The sequence below is a fragment of the Neovison vison genome, chromosome 2 (genome assembly GCF_020171115.1).
Source record: "Neovison vison isolate M4711 chromosome 2, ASM_NN_V1, whole genome shotgun sequence".
In the NCBI taxonomy this organism is placed as follows: Eukaryota; Metazoa; Chordata; class Mammalia; order Carnivora; family Mustelidae; genus Neogale; species Neogale vison.
Genome location: NC_058092.1, coordinates 123,803,907 through 123,821,994, shown reverse-complemented (window position 1 = coordinate 123,821,994; position 18,088 = coordinate 123,803,907).

Below are 18,088 nucleotides of genomic sequence, written 5' to 3'. Positions count from 1 at the left end.
CTGGACACATAATCCAGATAGAAAATCCTTTGCTACTGCCTTCGAGTCACCCTAATTAATGTTCCTGATGAACTGCCCTCCAGGTCTATGCATTGAGCCTGCGATCACCTCACCACTAACCCTAACCTGAGTTTGTGTTTTCAGAATTCTCTCCCAAAACCATGGCTCAAATGCCCAGCTGGAAGGGCTCTCTAGAGCCACATCACAGGACTGTGCCTGCCATCGCCAAGGAAAATTTGCCCATCACATTTGCCCAAACCCTCCAGAATAGGAGAAACCTGCAAGGCCCCTGATCCCACCGCCTTACTGGAGGCTGCTCTGGTCACAAATGCGCAGTCTGTAGCACCCTGATAACCTACATCTAGGCAGACACCTAAATCAATGTTCCTGAGTCAGACGATTGAACCTGACATGCCCCTCAGACCTCACTGGAACCCTAGAGTAGGTTTCCAGGCACCTGTCCTCAGGAATGGGTCACAGTGCTGGATTGTTACCAGGGAGATCTTAGAGTGTGCTGGTGGCTAATGTGCCCGGCAGGATTCTCCTACCCTGAGGGTTTGGCACAGGTCGAAGAGCACGGTTTCCCTCAAATACCAACTTATGATATAATGTGTTATCCCTGTGCCACACAACAGTACATCTCCTGTCCCCAAAAGGAAACTGTGCTCTTGGACCTGTATCAAACCCTCAGGATAGGAGAATTTTGCATGGCCCCTTAGCCACCAGCACATTCTAAGATCTCCGTGGTAACAAACCAGCATTGTGACCCATCTGCAAGAGATTCAATGTCAACTCAAGGCCTTGGTACTTCGCCCCAGAGCCACCAGAAGAACCTGCCAAGTTCCTCAGCTGCAATGGTCATTGGGGGTGTGATTTCCAGGCATCCATGTGGAAGAGCTCTGCTCCCAATCTTTCCACATGGGGGACTCTGGAGCTAACAAACCAGACTCCATCTGTAAATTAGAGGGAAACCTTGCTTTTTTGGAGCATCTCACAAGCCCCAGCATAGGAAATCCTCCATGGTCTATTGACGCCACCTTCCATTTGTTGGTCATCATAGACACAAACACTTGTGTGAGCAAACAGCTGACATCCGGCCTTACTCAGGTGTTGGATATCTACAATCAGCCGCTGCACACTGGAACTGCCTTGGTAATGACTTTAACAGTTGCATGTGTTTACCATTCCATCTTCATCCTCATTGTCCACAAGCCCTCTTTATAGGGAATTCTGGAGTAACAATGCAGCATTCTGCCTGCCCCCCAAAAGAAGAATTGCCTGGTGAGTCTGTCCAGAAACCCCACATGAGGATCCACCTGCAGGGCCCTCGACGAAACCCTAATATCTTAGGCCACCATTGGATCTAAGTCTCTCTCTGACACTGCCTGAGCCATGACCTCCAGTCAGCCACCCAGACAGTGGACCCCATTTCCTGCAGATGGGACTTGTCGTGGCCCAAATCCGTCATCTCTACTCAACCTGGATATTCAAGCCTCTGTGCCCAGTCTGTAGCTCTAATCCCTGCCTATGGGGTACCTGATAAAGGGTACCTCCTCCTTCCTGATGGCAGGAAATCTGGCTGTTGGGATGGGTGTCCAACCCTCAGAGTGGGAACCAGCTGCATGGACATGAGACCATAGCTACACATAGGAGCTGCCCTGGGTAACAGGCATTGTGACCATCAGCGTGAACCTGCTTCCAAACAAACCCTCACGGTAACTGGACCAGGAGCCCGCAGAGTGGGACATCCAGGTCCCTAGGGGCAAATCCTCACCCTCATTGGTGCTTTTCACTCGCTTAGACCCAGAAACAGTCCCTGGAATCCCTCTGGTAGGTGTCCTTTGAGACGGAAAACAGCAGTCATCCCTTCCCCCAGAGACAACAAATTCTTGGGAGATGGGCAGAATCCCCAGAGATGAAGAATGTTCTATGGCCCCATGAAGGCCCCCCCCCTACATTTTGCAACCATTCTGGACACACAATCCCGACAGAAAAGCCTGTGCAACTGCTTTGATGATACCTTAATTTCAATACACAACGAGCTGCCCTCAGAGCCTGCAGATCGGGGCTGTGATCACCTCGGGCCTCACCCTAACTCTAGTTCACGTTTGAAGATATCTGTCTCCACAACCCTGTTGCACATGCCCTCCAGGATGGGGCCTCTGGAGCCACACTGGACGACTGTGCCTACCCTCCTGAAAGTAACTCTGCCCTTCACTGTTGCTGAAACACTGAAGCTTAGGAGCAATGTATAAAGCCTCTGAGCCCACCTCCATTTCCAAGAATGGTCTGGACCCAAGTGTACATTGTGTCACACCGTGAGCATCTGCCTCCAAGCAAACATTCAAACCAAAGACCCTGAGTCAGAAGATTGAACCTGACATGCCGCTGGGACTTCATTGATGCCCTAGCTTGGGTTTTCAGGCACCTGTTTCAAGAGGACTGTTCCACCATACCGTCTTATATTCCAACACGTTTTCCCTGAGCCACACAACATACCCCTCCTGTCCCAGAAGGATACCTTGCTCTTGGTAGCTGTGTCCAATACTTAGTGTATTACAATCCTGCATTGCCCCTGACCATTCCAACATTCCAGTGCCTCCCTGAATAAAAACCAGCATTGTGATCAAACAGCATCAAACTCCATGTCAACTCAGCCCCCTTGGAACTTCGCCCCAGAGCCACCAGAATGAACCTGCCATGTTCCTGAGCTGCAATTGTCAATGGAGTAGTGCTTTCTAGGCATTCATGAGGGAGAGTTCTGCTACCAACCTTTCCATATGGGGGACCCTGGAGCAAACAAACCAGACTCCCCCTGTCCATTAGAAGGAAATTTTACTGTTTGGAGCATCTCACAAGCCACAGTGTGGGAAATCCTCCAATGCCTCTTGACACAAACCCACCATTTGTCCGTCATCATAGACACAAACACCAGTGTGAGCAAATATCTGACATCTGCCCTTATTCAGGTGCTGGATGTCTTGAATCAGCCATTGCACCCTGGAAGTGCCTTCCGCTTGTCACTGAATTGACCCGTAGCTTGTGTTTATAATTCCATCCTCACCCTCCTGGTAAACAAGCCCTCTTGATAGGGCATTCTGTAGCCACGGCGCAGCATTCTGCCTTCCCCATTGAAAGAAGAAATGCCTGTTGAGTCTGCCCAGAAACCCCACATTAGGATCCACCTACATGGCCCTCGATGGCACCCTAATATCATAGGCCACTATGGGCTCTCAGAATCTGTGTGACACAGCTGGATCCACGACCTCCAAGCAGCCACACAGACATTTGACCCCATATCCTGCAGGTGGGACCTGCCTTGGCCGGAAGCCATCATCTCTATTCAACCTGGGTATTCAGATATCTTTCTCAAACCGTAGCTCAAATCCCTGCCTATGGGGGATCCTGAAGCACAAGAGTATTCCTTATTCCCGATGGCAGGTAACCTGGCTGTAGAGATTAGCACTAAGACTCTGTCTGACACAGCATGAGCCACTACCTAGAGTCAGCGATACAGATAGTGGGGCCCAAATCCTCCAGGTTGGACTTGTCATGGCCCAAAGCCATCATCTCTACTCAGGCTGGATATTCAAGCATCTTTACCAGATTGTAGCTCAAGTCCCTGACTACAGAGGAACCTGAAGCTCAAGAGTATTACTCCTTCCTGAAGTCAGGAAGCCTGGCTGTTGAGATAGGTGTCCAACCCTCAGAGTGGGAACCAGCTGCATGGCCCTGGAGACCACGGCCACTCATGGGTGCTAGTCTTGGAACAAACTTGCATTTTTACCTTCAGCATGAGGCTGCTTTCAAACAAAACCCCTCGGTAGCTGGACCAGGAGCCCTCAGAGTGTGCCTGCCACCCTAGGGCCAAACACCCCCCCTCCTTTCCAGGCACCCACACCCAGAACCTATCTCTGGAATCACTCTTTTGGGGGTTCCCTGAGACAGAAAACAGCAGCGTTCCCTTCTCCCAGAGACAACAAACTCTTGGGAACTGAGCAGAACCCCCAGAGCCGAATATCTCCCATGGCCCCATGAAGCCATCCCTATATTTTGTGAAAGTCTGGGACAAACAATGCAGACAGAAAAGCCTGCATACCGCCTCCATGATACCTTAACTTCAGTACACTATGAGCTTCCAACAGGGTCTGCATATCGGGCCTGTGATCACTTCAGCCCTCACCCTAACTCTAGTTCGCATTTGTAGATTTCTGTCCCAAAGCCATGGCTGACATGCCCATCAGGAGGGGGCCTCTGGAGCCACACCAGACGACTGTGCCTATAAACCTGAAGGAAACTCTGACCTTCACTGTTGACCAAACCCTGAAGATTAGGAGCAATGTACAAAGCCCGTGATCCCACCTCAATTCCAAGGAAAACTCTGGACCCAAGGGCACATTCTGACACACAATGAGACCCTGCCTCCAAGTCAAAGGCCCTGATCCAGAAAATCGAACCTGACATGCCTCTAGGACTTTAACAATACCCTAGCTTAGATTTTCAGGTGCTGTCCCCAGCGGCCTGTTCTTCAATACTAAATTATATTCCAACATGTGGTCCCTGAGCCACGCAACAGACCCCTCCTAACCCTTTAGGATATCTTGCTTTTGGTAGCTGTGTCCGAGACTCAGTGTAAGAGAATCCCGCATGCCCAGCACCGCCCCAAAATTCTAACGTCTTCCAGGATACAAACCAGCATTGTGATCCAATAGCTTTAAACTCCGTGTGAACACCAGCAACGTGGAACTTCGCCCCAGCGTCACCAGTACAAAACTGCCATTTCCTCATCTGCAATGGACACTGGAGGTGTGCTTTCCAGGCATCCATGCAGGAGTGCTCTGCTCCCCAAACTTCCCACATGGGGGACTCTGGAACTTACAAATGAGGCTCCACCAGTCCATTAGAAGGAAACCTTGCTGTTTGGAGCATCTCACAAACCCCAGGGTGGGAAATACTCCATGGCTTCATGATGCCTCCCCTCCATTTGTCAGTCATCATAGACACAAACTCCAGTGTGAGCAAACATCTGACATCCGCCCTTACTCAGGTGCGGGATAACTTGAATCAGCCGCTGCACACTGTAAGTGCCTTCCGCTTGTCACTGAATTTAACCATAGCTTGTCTTTACAATTCCAACCTCACCCTCCTGGCCCCAAGTCCTCCTGATAGGGAATTCTGGAGCCACAGTGCAACATTCTGCCTGCCCCACAGAAAGAAGTGCCTGGTGAGACTTCCCAGATTGCACACATGAGGATCCACCTGCATGGCCCTCGACAACACACTAATATCATAGGCTGCCGTGGGCACGAAGGCTCTGTTTGACATAGCCTGAGCCACGACCTCCATTTATCCATGCAGACAGTGGGTCCCATATCCTGCAGATGGGACCTGCCACGGCCTGAAACAAATATCTCTGTTCTACCTGGTTATCCTGGCATCCGTCTCCACACTGTAGCTCAAATCAATGACTATGGAGGTACTTAGAGCACAAGAGTTCTCCTCCTTCCCGGTGGCAGTGAATCTGGCCTGTGAGATGGGTGTCCAACCCTCAGAGTGGGAACCAGCTGCATGGGCCTTGAGATCACGGTCAAACATGGGAATCACGCTGGGCACAAAGAGGCACTGCGATCCTCAGCATGAGCCTGCTTTCAAACAAATGCCCTCGGTAGCTGGACCAGGAGTTTGCAGAGCAGGCCTGCCGGTTGCTACTGCCAAATCGTCCCCTCGTTGGTGTTTTCCAGGTGCCCAGACCCAGAAACTGTCTCCGGAATCTTTCTTTTGTGGCTCCCCTAAAACTGAAAACAGCAGTCTTCCCTTCCCCCAGGAACACCAAACTCTTGGGATCTGGGCAGAATACCCAGAGAGGAAGAATGTCCCATGGCCCCATGAAGCTACCCCTATATTTTGTGACCATCCTGGACACAGAGTCGAGACAAAATAGCCTGAGCTACTGCCTCCATGATATCTTAATTTCAGTACATTATGAGCTGCCCTCATGGCCTGCAGATCAGGCCAGTGATCACCTCGGCCCTCACCCTAACCCTAGTTCGTGTATGCAGATTCTGTCTCCAAAACCCTAGCCCTCATGCCCTACAGGATGGGGCCTCTGGAGCCACAACGGGATACTGTGCCTACCTACTGAAGGAAAATCTGTCTTTCACTGTTGCCCAAACCCTAAAGATTAAGAGCAAAGTACAGACGCCTTAGCCCACCTCAATTTCCCAGTATGCTCTGGATCCAAGTGTACATTCTGACACATAATGAGCCCCTGCCTACAAGTAGACACCCAAGTCAAAGGCCCTGAGTCAGAAGTTTGAACCTGCCATGGCTATAGGACTCCATCAATACCCTAGTTTAGATGCTTAGGCACTGTCCCCAGAGGCCTGTTCTCCAATACCAACTTATATTCCAACATGTGGTCCTTGAGCCACACAACAGAACCCCTGCTGTCCTCAGAAGGATACCTTGCTCTTGGTAGCTCTATGACTCAGTGTAGGAGAATCCTGCATGGCCCCTGACCACCCCAACATTCTAACGATTCCTGGATACAAACCAGCATTGTGATCTAACAGCATGAAACACCATGTCAACTCAAGCTGCTTGGAACTTTGCCCCAGAGCCACCAGATCGAACCTGCTATGTTCCTTGGCTGCAGTGGTCAATGGAGTTGTGCTTTTCAGGGATCCATGCGGGAGAGCTCTCCTCCCAAACTTTCCATATGGGGACACTGGAGCAAACAAACCGGACTCCCCCTGTCCAGTTGAAGGAAACCTTGGTATTCGGAGCATCTCACAGCTCCAGGGTGGGAAATCCTCCATGATCTCGTGACGCCACCCCACAATTTGGTGGTCATCGTAGACACAAACTGTAGTGTGAGCAAACATCTGACATCCGCCCTTACTCAGGTGCTGGATACATTGCATCAGCTGCTGCACACTGGAACTGCCTTCCGCTTGGTACTGAATTGAACCGTAGATTGTGTTTACAGTTCCATCTTCACCCTCCTCATCCCCAAACCCTCTTGATAGGGAACTTTGGAGCCACAACGCAGCATTCTGCCTAAACCAAAGAAAGAAGATGTGCCTCTTGAGTTTCCCCGAAACCCCACATGAGGATCCACCTGCCTGGCCCTCGACAGCACTTCAATATCATAGGCCGCTATGGGAACTCAGGCTCTGTCTGACACAGCCTGAGCCATAACCTCCAGACAGCCACGCAGCCAGTGGGCCCCATATCCTGCAGGTGGGACCTGCCATGTCCCAAAACCATCACCTCTACCCAACATGGTTATTCAGGCATCTTTCCCAGACAATAGCTCAAATACCTGCCTATTTGGGAACCTGAAGCACAAGAGTAATTCTCATTCCCGATGGCAGAAAACCTGGCTGTTGAGATGGGTGTCCAACCCTCAGAGTGGGAACCAGCTGCATGGCCCATGAGAACACGGTCACTCATGGGAGCCGCCCTGGTCACAAACTGGCATTATGATCCTCAGCATGAGCCTGCTTTCAAACAAGCCCCCTCAGTAGCAGGAACAATAGCCCGCAGAGCGGGCCTGCAGGTCCCTAGGGCCAAATGTTCACCATCGTGCTTGTTTTCCTGGCGTCCAGACCAAGAACCTGTCTCTGGAATCCCTGATTTGAGGCACCCCTAATATGGAAAACAACCCTCTTCCCTTCCCCAAGAAGGACACCAAACACTTGAGAGCCACTAGAATCCTTAGAGAGGAAAAATCTCCCATGTATCCATGAGAAAACATCTGCATTCTGAGGCCATCCGGGACACACAATCCAGATATAATAGCCTGTGCTACCGCATTCGTGTCACTGTCTTTACAGTTCCTGATGAGCTGCTCTCCAGGTCTACGCATTGGGCCTGTGATCGCCTCGACACTAACACTAACCCAAGTTTTCCTTTGTAGATGTCTCTCCCAAACCATGGCTCACATGCCCTCCAGAGTCTCGTCTTTGGAGCCACACCACAGGAATGTGCCTGCCATTCCCAAGGAAACTTTGCCCATCACAGTAGCCCAAAACCTCTAGATTAGGAGAAACCTGCAATGTCTCTGAGCCCACCCCATATATTGGAGGACACTTGGCATGCAAATGGACACTCTGAAACACCCTCATTCCCTACGTCCAGGCAGACACCTCAAAGTCAATGGTCCTGAGTCAGAATATTGAACCAGAAACGCCCCTAGGACCTCACTGGTACCCTCCATTAATTTTCAGGCATCGGTCCTCAGAGGCCTATTCTAAAATAAAAACTTATGATACAACATGCAGTCCCTGTGCCATACAACAGAACAACTCCTGTCTGCGGAAGGAAACCATGTTCTTGGACCTGTGTCAAACGCTCAGGGTAGGAGAATCTTGCAAGGCCCTTTGTCAACAGCACATTCTAAGATCTCCCTGGTAACAAACAGCATTGTGACCCATGTGCAAGTCATTGCATGTCAACTCAAGGGCTTGGTACTTCTCCCCAGAGTCACCAGAATGAACCTGCCATGTTCCTCAGCTGCAACGATCAATGGAGGTGTGGTTCCAGGCATCCATGCCAAAGAGCTCTGCTACCCAAACTTTCCACATGGGGTACCGCGGATCAAACCAGACTCCACCTGTCCAGTAGAAGGAATCCTTGTTGTTTGGAGCATCTCACAAGCCACAGTGTGGGAAATCCTCCATGACCTCGGGATGCCAACCTGCCATTTGGTGGTCATCATAAACACAAACTCCAGTATGAGCAAACATCTGACATCTGCCTTACTCAGTTGCTAGATATCTCGAGTCAGCCACTACACACTGGCACTGCCTTCTGCTTGGCACTGAATTTAACTATAGCTTGTGTTAATAATTCCATACTCAACCTCAGTGTTCACAAGCCCACTTGATATGGAATTCTGGAGCCACAATGCAGCATTCTTCATGCCCCACAGAAAGAAGAAGTGGTGAGACTGCCCAGAAACCCCAATTGAGAAACCACCTGCATGGCCCTTGATAGCACCCTAATATCATAGGCCATCAAGAGCACTCTGGCTCTGTCTGACACAGCCTGAGCCACGACCTCTAGTCTGGCATGTGGACAGTGGGCCCCAAAACCTGTTGGTGGACTTGCCTTGGCCCGAAGCCATCACATCTGCTCAACCTGGATATTCGGGCATCTCTCCCCAGACCGTAGTTCAGATCCCTGACTATGGGGGAACCTGATGCACAAGAGTACTCCTTATTCCATATGGCAGGAAAACTGACTGTTGAGATTGGTGTCCAACCCTCAAAGTGGGAAATAGCTTCAAGGCCCATGAGATGATGGCCACTCTTGGTAGCTGTGCTGGGCACAAACAGGCACTGTGACCCTCAGAGTGAGCCTGCTTTGAAACAAATGCCCTTGGTAGCTAGACCAGGAGCCCGCCAAGCCGCCTAGGTACTAGGTCCCTAGTACGAAATGCTTACCCTAGTTTGTGTTTCATTGTGCCCAGACACAGAAACTGTCTCTGGAATCCCACATTTGGGTGTTCTCTGAGACGGAAAACAGCAGTCTTCCCTTCCCCCAGAGACACCAAACTCTTGTGCGCTGGGCAGAATCCCCAGAGATGAAGAATCTCCCATGGCCTCATGAGGCTACCCCTACCATTTGCGACCATCCTAACACACAATCCCTACAGAAAAGGCAGCGCTACCGCCTCCAAGACACCTTAATTTCAGTACACTATGAACTGCCATCAGGGTCTGCATATCAGGCCTGTGATCACCTCGGCCATCACCCTAACCCTAGTTCACATTTCCAGATTTCTGTCTCCAAGCCCTGGCCCACATGCCCTCCAGAATGGGTCCTCTGAAGCCACACTTGACAACTGTGTTTACCTTTCCAAAGGAAACTCTGCCCTTCATTGTTGCCCAAACCCTGAAGATTAGGAGCAATGTACAAAGTAACTGAGCACACGTAAATTTCGAGGAAAACTCTGGACCTAAATGTGCATTCTGGCACACCATGAGCACCTGCCTCCTGGCAGACATCCATGTCAAAGACCCTAAGTCAGAATATTGATCCCAAAATACCCCTAAGACTTCATCGATACCATAGATTAGATTTTCAGGTGCCTGTCCCCAGAGGCCTTTTCTCCAATAACAATTTAAATTCCAACATTTGGTCCATGAGACACAACAGAATCCCTCATGTCTCCAGTAGAATAGCTTGTTCTTGGTATCTATGTCCAAGACTCAGTTTAGGAGAATCCTGCATGGCCCCTGAACACCCCAACATTCTAACATATCCCTGGATACAAACCATCATTATGATCCAACAGCATGAAACTCCATGTCAACTCAAGCCACTTGGAACTTTTCCCCAGAGTCAGCAGAACAAACCTGCCATGTTCCTCAGCTGCCGTGGTCAATGGAGGTGTGCTTTCCAGGAATCCATTTTGGAGAGCTCTGCTACCCAAACTTTCCAAATGGGGTATGGTGGAGCAAACAAAACGGACTCACCCTGTCCAGTACAAGGAATCCTTTCTGTTTGGAGCATCTCACAAGCCCCAGCATGGGAAATCCTCCATGGCCTCGTGACGCCACCCCTCCATTTGGTGGTCATCATAGACACAAAGTCCAACGTAAGCAAGCATCTTACATCAGCCCTTACTCAGGTGCTGGTATCTCGAATCAGCCGCTGCACATTGGAACTGCCTTCCACTTGGCACTGAATTTAACCATAGTTTGTGTTTACAATTTTATCCTCACCCTCCTGGTCACCAAGCTTTCTTGACAGGGAATTCTGGAGCCAAGACGCAGCATTCTGCCTACCCCATAGACAGAAGAAGTGCCTGGTGAGTCTGCCCTGAAACTCCACATGTGGATCTACCTACATGGCCCTCGATGGCACCCTAATATCATAGGCTGCCATGGGCACTCAGGCTCAGTCTGACACAGCCTGAACCACGATTTCTAGTCAGCCACACAGACAGTTTGCTCCATATCCTGCAGGTGGTACCTGTCGTGGCCCGAAGCCTTCTCATGTGCTCAACCTGAATATTCAGGCATCTCTTCCCAGACCATAGCTCAAATCCCTGCCTCTGGGGGAACCTGAAGCACAGGAGTACTCCTCCTACCCGAAGGCAGGAGTGCTGGCTGTTTATATGGGTGTCCAACCCTCAGCGTGGGAAGCAGCTACATGGGCCATGAGACCACAGAAACTCATGGGAGTCACCCTGGGCACAAACAGGCATTGTGACCCTTAGTGTGAGCCTGCTGTCAAACAAACCGCCTCAATAGCTGGACCAGGAGCACACAGGGCAGCCCTGCCATTCCCTAGGGCCAAATGCTCACACTCGTTCGTGTTTTCCAGATGCCCAGACCCAGAAACGGTCTCTGGAATCCCTCTTTTGGAGGTCTCCTGAGACGGAAAAGAGCAGTCTTCCCTTCCTCCAGACACACCAAACTCTAGGGAGCTGGGCAGAATCCCCAGAGACTAAGAATCTCCCATGGCCCCATGCAGAATCCCCTACATTTTGCAACTGTCCTAGACACACAGTCCAGACAGAAATGCCAGCGCTACGGCCTCCATGATACCTTAATTTCAGTACACAATAAGGTGCACACACGCCCTCCAGATTAGGCCTGTCATCACACCGGCCCTCACCCTAACCATAGTTTGCATTTGCAGATTTCTTTCAAAAAGCCATGTCCCACATGCTCCGGGATGGGGCCTCTGGTGCCACACCAGATGAGTGTGCCTACACTCCCGAAGAAAATTCTGTCCTTCACATTTGCCAAAAACATGAATCTTAGGAGCAAGGTACAAAGCCACTGAGCCCACCTCACTTCAAAGGAAAACTCTGGACCCAAATGCACATTCTGACACACAATGAGGACCTGCATCCAGGTAGACATCCAAGTCAAAGGCCCTGAGTCGAAGATTGACCCTTACATGCCTCTAGGACTTCATCTATCCCCGAGCTTAGGTTTTCAGGTGCCTATACCCAGGGTCCCCTTACCCAACACCAACTTATATTACAACATGTGGTCTCTGAGCCACACAACAGAACCCCTCCTGTTCCCGAAGGATACATTGCTTTTGGTAGCTGTGTCCAAGACTCAATGTAGGAAAATCCTGCATGGGCCCCTGACCACCCCAACATTCTAACATCTCCCTGGATACAAACTATCACTGTGATCCAACAGCATGAAACTCCATGTCAACTCAGGCCTCTTGGAACTTTGCCCCAGAGGCACCAGATCGAACCTGCCATGTTTCTCAGCTGCAAAGGTCAATGGATTTGCGCTTTCCTGGCATCCATGTGGGATTGCTCTGCTACCCAAACTTTGCATATGGAGGACCCTGGAGCAAACAAACCAGACGCCCCCTGTCCAGTAGAAGGAAACCTTGTGGTTTGGAGCATCTCACAAGCCCCAGCTTGGGAAATCCTCCATGGCCTCAGATGCCATCCCGCCATTTGTCGGTCATCACAGACAAAAACTCCAGTGTGAGCAAACATCTGGCATCCACCCTTAGTCAGGTGCTGAATATCTCAATCCAGCCTGCCCTACCACCTCTATGACACCTTAATTTCAGTACAATATGAGCTGCAATCAGGGACTGCAGATCGGGCCTGTGATCACCTCGGGTCTCACCCTAACCCTAGATCGCGGTTACAGATTTCTGTCCCAAAAGCCCTGTTCCACATGCCCTCAGGATGGGGCCTCCAGAGCCACACCAGATGACTTTGCCTACTCTACCGAAAGAAACTCTACCCTCACTGTTGCCAAAACCCTGAAGATTAGTAACTAAGTACAAAGCCCCTGTGCACACCTCCATTTTGGGGAACGCTCTGGACCCAAATGAGCATTCTGACATACAATGAGACACTGCCTCCAGACAGACATCCAAGTCAAAGGCCCTGAGTCAGCAGATTGAACCTGACATGCCTCTAGGACTTCATCGATACCCGAGCTTAGATTTTCAGGTGCCTATCCCCAGGGGCCTGTTACCCAATATGAACTTATATTCCAACATATGGTCCCTGAACCACACTACAGAACCCCTCCTGTCCCTAGAAGTATACCTTGCTCTTTGTAGCTGTGGCAACGACACAGTGTAGGAGAATTTTGCATGGCCCTCTGGCCACACCAACATTCTAACCTCTTCATGAATCCCAAACAGCATTGTGATTCAAAGCATGAAACTCCATTTCAGCTCAGGCCACTTAGAATGTAGCCCCAAAGCCACCAGATCGAACCTGCCATTTCCTCAGCAGCAATTGACCGTGGAGGTGTGATTTCTAGGCATCTATGTGGGAGAGTTCTGCTACCCAAAATTTCCATATGGGGGACCCTGGAGCAAACAAACCAAAATCCCCCTGTCCAGTAAAAAGAAACCTTGCTGTTTGGAGCATCTCATAGGTCACAGCATGGGAAATCCTCCATGGCCTCTTGTGCAACGCCTCCATTTGTTAGTCATCATAGACACAAACTACAGTGTGAGCAAACATCTGACATCAGCACTTACTCAGGTGCTGGATAGCTCGAATCAACCTTCTGCTTGGCACTGGATTGAACCATAGTTTGTGTTTACCATTCCATCCTCACCCTCCTGGTCCCCAAGGCCTCTTGATAGGGAATTCTGGAGCCACGATGCAGCATTCTGCCTTTCCCACAGAAACAACTGCCTGGTGAGTCTGCCAAGAAAACCCACGTGAGGATCCACCTGCATGGCCCTTGATGGAACCCTAATATAATAGGCCTCCGTGGACACTCAGGCTCTGTCTGACACAGCCTGAGCCACGTTCTCCATTCAGCCACCCAGACAGTGGGCCCCATATTGTGCAGGTGGGAACTCTTGTGGCCCGAAGCCGTCAAATCTACTCAACCTTTATATTCAGTCATCTCTCCCCAGACTGTAGCTCAAATCCCTGCCCATGGGGGAAACTGAAGCCCAGGAGTACTCCTCCTTCCGGATGGCAGGAAATCTGACATTTGGTATGGGTGTTCAACCCTAAGAGTGGGAACCAGGTGCATGGCCCATGAGGCCACGGTCACTCATGGGAGCCGCCCTGGGCACAAAGAGGCATTATGACCCTCAGCCTGAGCATGCTTTCAAACAAGCCCTCTCAGTTGCACCACCAGGATCCCGCATTGAAGGCCTGGTATGCCCCTAGTCCCAAATAATAACCCTTTTTGGGATATTCCAGGAATCCCTCTTTTGGTGGGACACCTGAGGTAAAAAAAAAAAAAAAAAAAAAAAAAAAAAAAAAAACAAACAAACAAACAAACAAAAAAACCAGAAAGGACTTCACCATCCCACAAAATGAACCCAAAACTCTTGGTATCAGGCCAAATCCACAGAGAGGAAGACTCGTCCATGGGCCATGAGGCCTCCGCGATATTCCACGGCCATCGTTGCACAAAATTCAGAGACAAAAGCCGGAGCAACCACCTCGCACTTGCTCTTTATTGATATCCCGAAGAGTTCTCCTCATGATCTGTTTTTCAGGCCTGCCATACCTACGTCCCCAAACCTAAGCCGAGTTTCTATTATCAGACTTCTGTCCCTACAGTCCTGGCCAACACACGCTCTAGGGACTGCAGATCGGGCCTGTGATCACCTCGGGTCTCACCCTAACCCTAGATCGCGGTTACAGATTTCTGTCCCAAAAGCCCTGTTCCACATGCCCTCAGGATGGGGCCTCCAGAGCCACACCAGATGACTTTGCCTACTCTAGGCTGGGGCCCCTGGAGCCACACCTCAGGACTGTGCCTGCTCTCTCCAAGGGAATTCTGCCCATTCCATTGGCCACAACAAGACAGATTAGGAGAGACCTCCAAAGACCCTGAGGCCATCCCAATAGTGTAGGCTGCCCGGGACAAACTGGTTGATCTGACAAACATGGGCAATGTTACACAAGCTGAGCAACTACCTGCAATAAGACCTGTGGACTGATGTCCCCAGAGATTCAGATCGAACTGGACAGGCCCCTAGGCCCTACTGGATCCATTGCTTTGGTTTCCAGACATCTCTCCTCAGAGGCCTGGTTCCCAATATCAGCATATGGGGGATTCCTAAGGCACTCATCAGAACAAATCTCGTCTCCACATTGGAAACATACTCTTTGGAGCTCTGTCACAAACTCCGGTTAGGAGAATCCTTCAACACCCTGGATCCACTGCCTCATTCCAAGGTCTCCATGGACAGAAATGCACGGTACAACCCTTTCTCAGGAGAGTCCATTTCAACTCAGCCCCCTCGGTTGCTCCCCCCTGGAGCCAGGAGATCGAACCTCCCTTGTCACTAGGAAAGAATTGGAATGTGAGGCGGGCACACCACGCATCCATCCTTAGACTCCTGCTCTGGAGTCGTTCTGAATGGGAACTCCGGAAACCATCCAAAGTTCTCGAGGGTCCTACAGAAGAAATCCTTGCGGTTTGGAGCATCTCACAACTCCCATCATGGGAATACCTACATGGCCTCTTTAGACCCTCCCCCTTCATGAAGGGGCCATCATGGACAGAAACTCCAACCTGTGCCAAAGACTGATCCTCGCCCTGAGTTCAGATGCACAAAATCTCAATTCAGCTCTGCAGAGTGTGCCTGCCATGCCTTTGCCCCGAAACCTACGCCTAGCTTGTGTTATCAGACTTCCATCCTCACACTCCTATCCCACAAGCCCTCCAGTTTGGGAATTCTGGAGCCACAATGCTGCATGCCCTCCAGAAGAAAAACATTGCCCTACTGGGCTGGCCAGAAACTCCAAATGAGGATCATCCTACACACCACTCGACTGTACCCCAATTATACAGTCTATGATGGGCACTCATGCCCTGTCTGACACAACCTGTGTCCAGACCTCCCGACCGACACCCAGACAGCTAGCTGCACACTGAGCATATCTGACCTGCCATGGCCTTAGGTCTTCATCTTTTCCCAACCTCAGTTTTCAGGTTTCAGAACCTAGATCTTATCTCCAATCACTGCCAAGGACTGAAAGTGATGCAGAATAAAGAACTCCTCCTTCCACAAGGCAAGAGACCATGTGGTTGGCATGTTGTAGAATGTTCAGAGTAGGTGAAGCCAGCGTGACCCATGAGGCCCCACCCAAGCTTGAGGGCCAGGTTGGGCACGAACTCGCATTGTGACACTCAGCGTGAGCCCTGTGCTCAACTAAGACCACTCAGTGGCTGGACCACGAGCCAGCATATGGGGCTTGCCAGGACGCTAGGCTCCCATTCTTAACCAGAGGTCGGGTTGTCCAGTTGCCACTCCCCAGGGCTCTCTTCTGGAATCCATCTTTTGTTGAGAAACTCGAGATAAAAAAAAAAAAAAAAAAAAAAAAAAAAAAAAAAAACAAAAAAAAACAGAAAGGACTCCTCCCAACCCAAAGAATGACCCCAAACTCTTGGGATTGGTTTAAATCCCCAGAGAGGGATACTCATCCATGGCCAATGAAGGCACCTCGAGATTCATCTGCAATCGGTGACACAAAATCCACAGAGAAAAGCCTGAGCCCATGCCTCATACTCTCTTTTTCTTCATATCCCAAAGAGTTCTCATCACGGTCTGTAGATTGGGCCTGCCTAACCTAGCTCCCCAAACCTAAGCTGAGTTTGTGTTTTCAGACTTCTGTCCCCACAGCTCTGGCCCACACACCTTCCAGGCTGGGGCCCCTGTATCCACAACTCAGGATTGTGCCTGCCCTCTCCAAGGGAATGCTGCCCATTCCATTGGCCACAACCATACAAATTTTAGGAACCTCCAAAATCCCCAAAGTTTTCCCAGTGGTGTAGGTCGCCCTGGACAAACAAGGGTGATCTTCCACCAGCTGAACAACTACCTCCACTCAGACCCGTAGGCAGATATCATGAGAGAAAAAAACTTGAACCCGACAGACCCCTAGGCCTTAATCGGATCCATTGCTTTGGTTTCCAGTTATCTCTCCTCAGAGGCCTGGTTTCCAATACCAGCATATGGGGTTTACTGAGGCACAGATCAAAATAAATGTTGACTCCATATGTTCAACGTGCTCTTTGGAGCTGTGTCAAAACCTCCAGTTAGGAGAATCCTTCAGGGCCCTGGTGCCCCATTCCATGGTCTCCATGGACACAAACCCACAATATTACTCATCTGCAGGAAAGTCCATTTCAACTCAGCACCCTCGGTTGCCCCTCCCAGAGCCAGCAGCTCGAACCTGTCTTTTGCTGGGAGAGAATTGGAATGTGAGGCGGTCTGCCCAGGCATCCATCCTTAGAACCCTGCTCTGGAGTTATTTCCTATGGGACGTCCTGGAGCCATCCAACAGGTCTCATGGACTGCAGACGGTCTCGTGTACCACAGATGGAATCCTTGCAGATTGGAGCATATCACAATTCCCATCATGGAAAAACCTCAGTGGACTCCTGATGCCCCCCCCCCCAATGAAGGGGGGAAATCATGGAAAGAAACTCCAACATGAGCGAATGCCGGATCCTTGCCCTGACTTGAGATGCACGAGATCTCGCTTCACCTCTGCATAGTGTGCCTGCTCTGTCCTCTCCCGAAACCTACTAGATTGTGCTCTCAGATTTTCATCCTCACACATGCTTGGGCCCCTGGGGCCACACCTCAGGACTCTGCCTGTCCTTTCCAAGGGGATTCTGCCCATTGAATTGGCCACAACCCTACAGGTTCAGAGAAACCTCCAAAGTCCCCGTGGCTATCCCAATAGGGTAGGCCCCCCTAGGACAAACGGGGGCAATCTACCACCAGCTGAGCAACTACCTCCACTCGGACCAGAGACAGATGTCCCCAGAGAAGAACATTAACCGGACAGGCCCCTAGGCCCTAATTGGATCCATTGACTTTGTTTCCATGAATCTCTCTCCAAAGGCCTGGTTTCCAATACCACCATATGGGGATTTCCTGAGGCACCAATCAGAACAAATCTCGTCCCCACATGGGAAACTTGCTCTTTGGAGCTGTATCAAAATTAGGACAATCCTTCACGGCCCTGGTGCCAACACCCCATTCCAAAGTCTCCATGGACAAAAATCCACATTATTACCCATCCACAAGAGAGTCCATTTCAACTCAACCCCCTTGGTTGCTCCACTAGAGCCAGCAGGTGGAA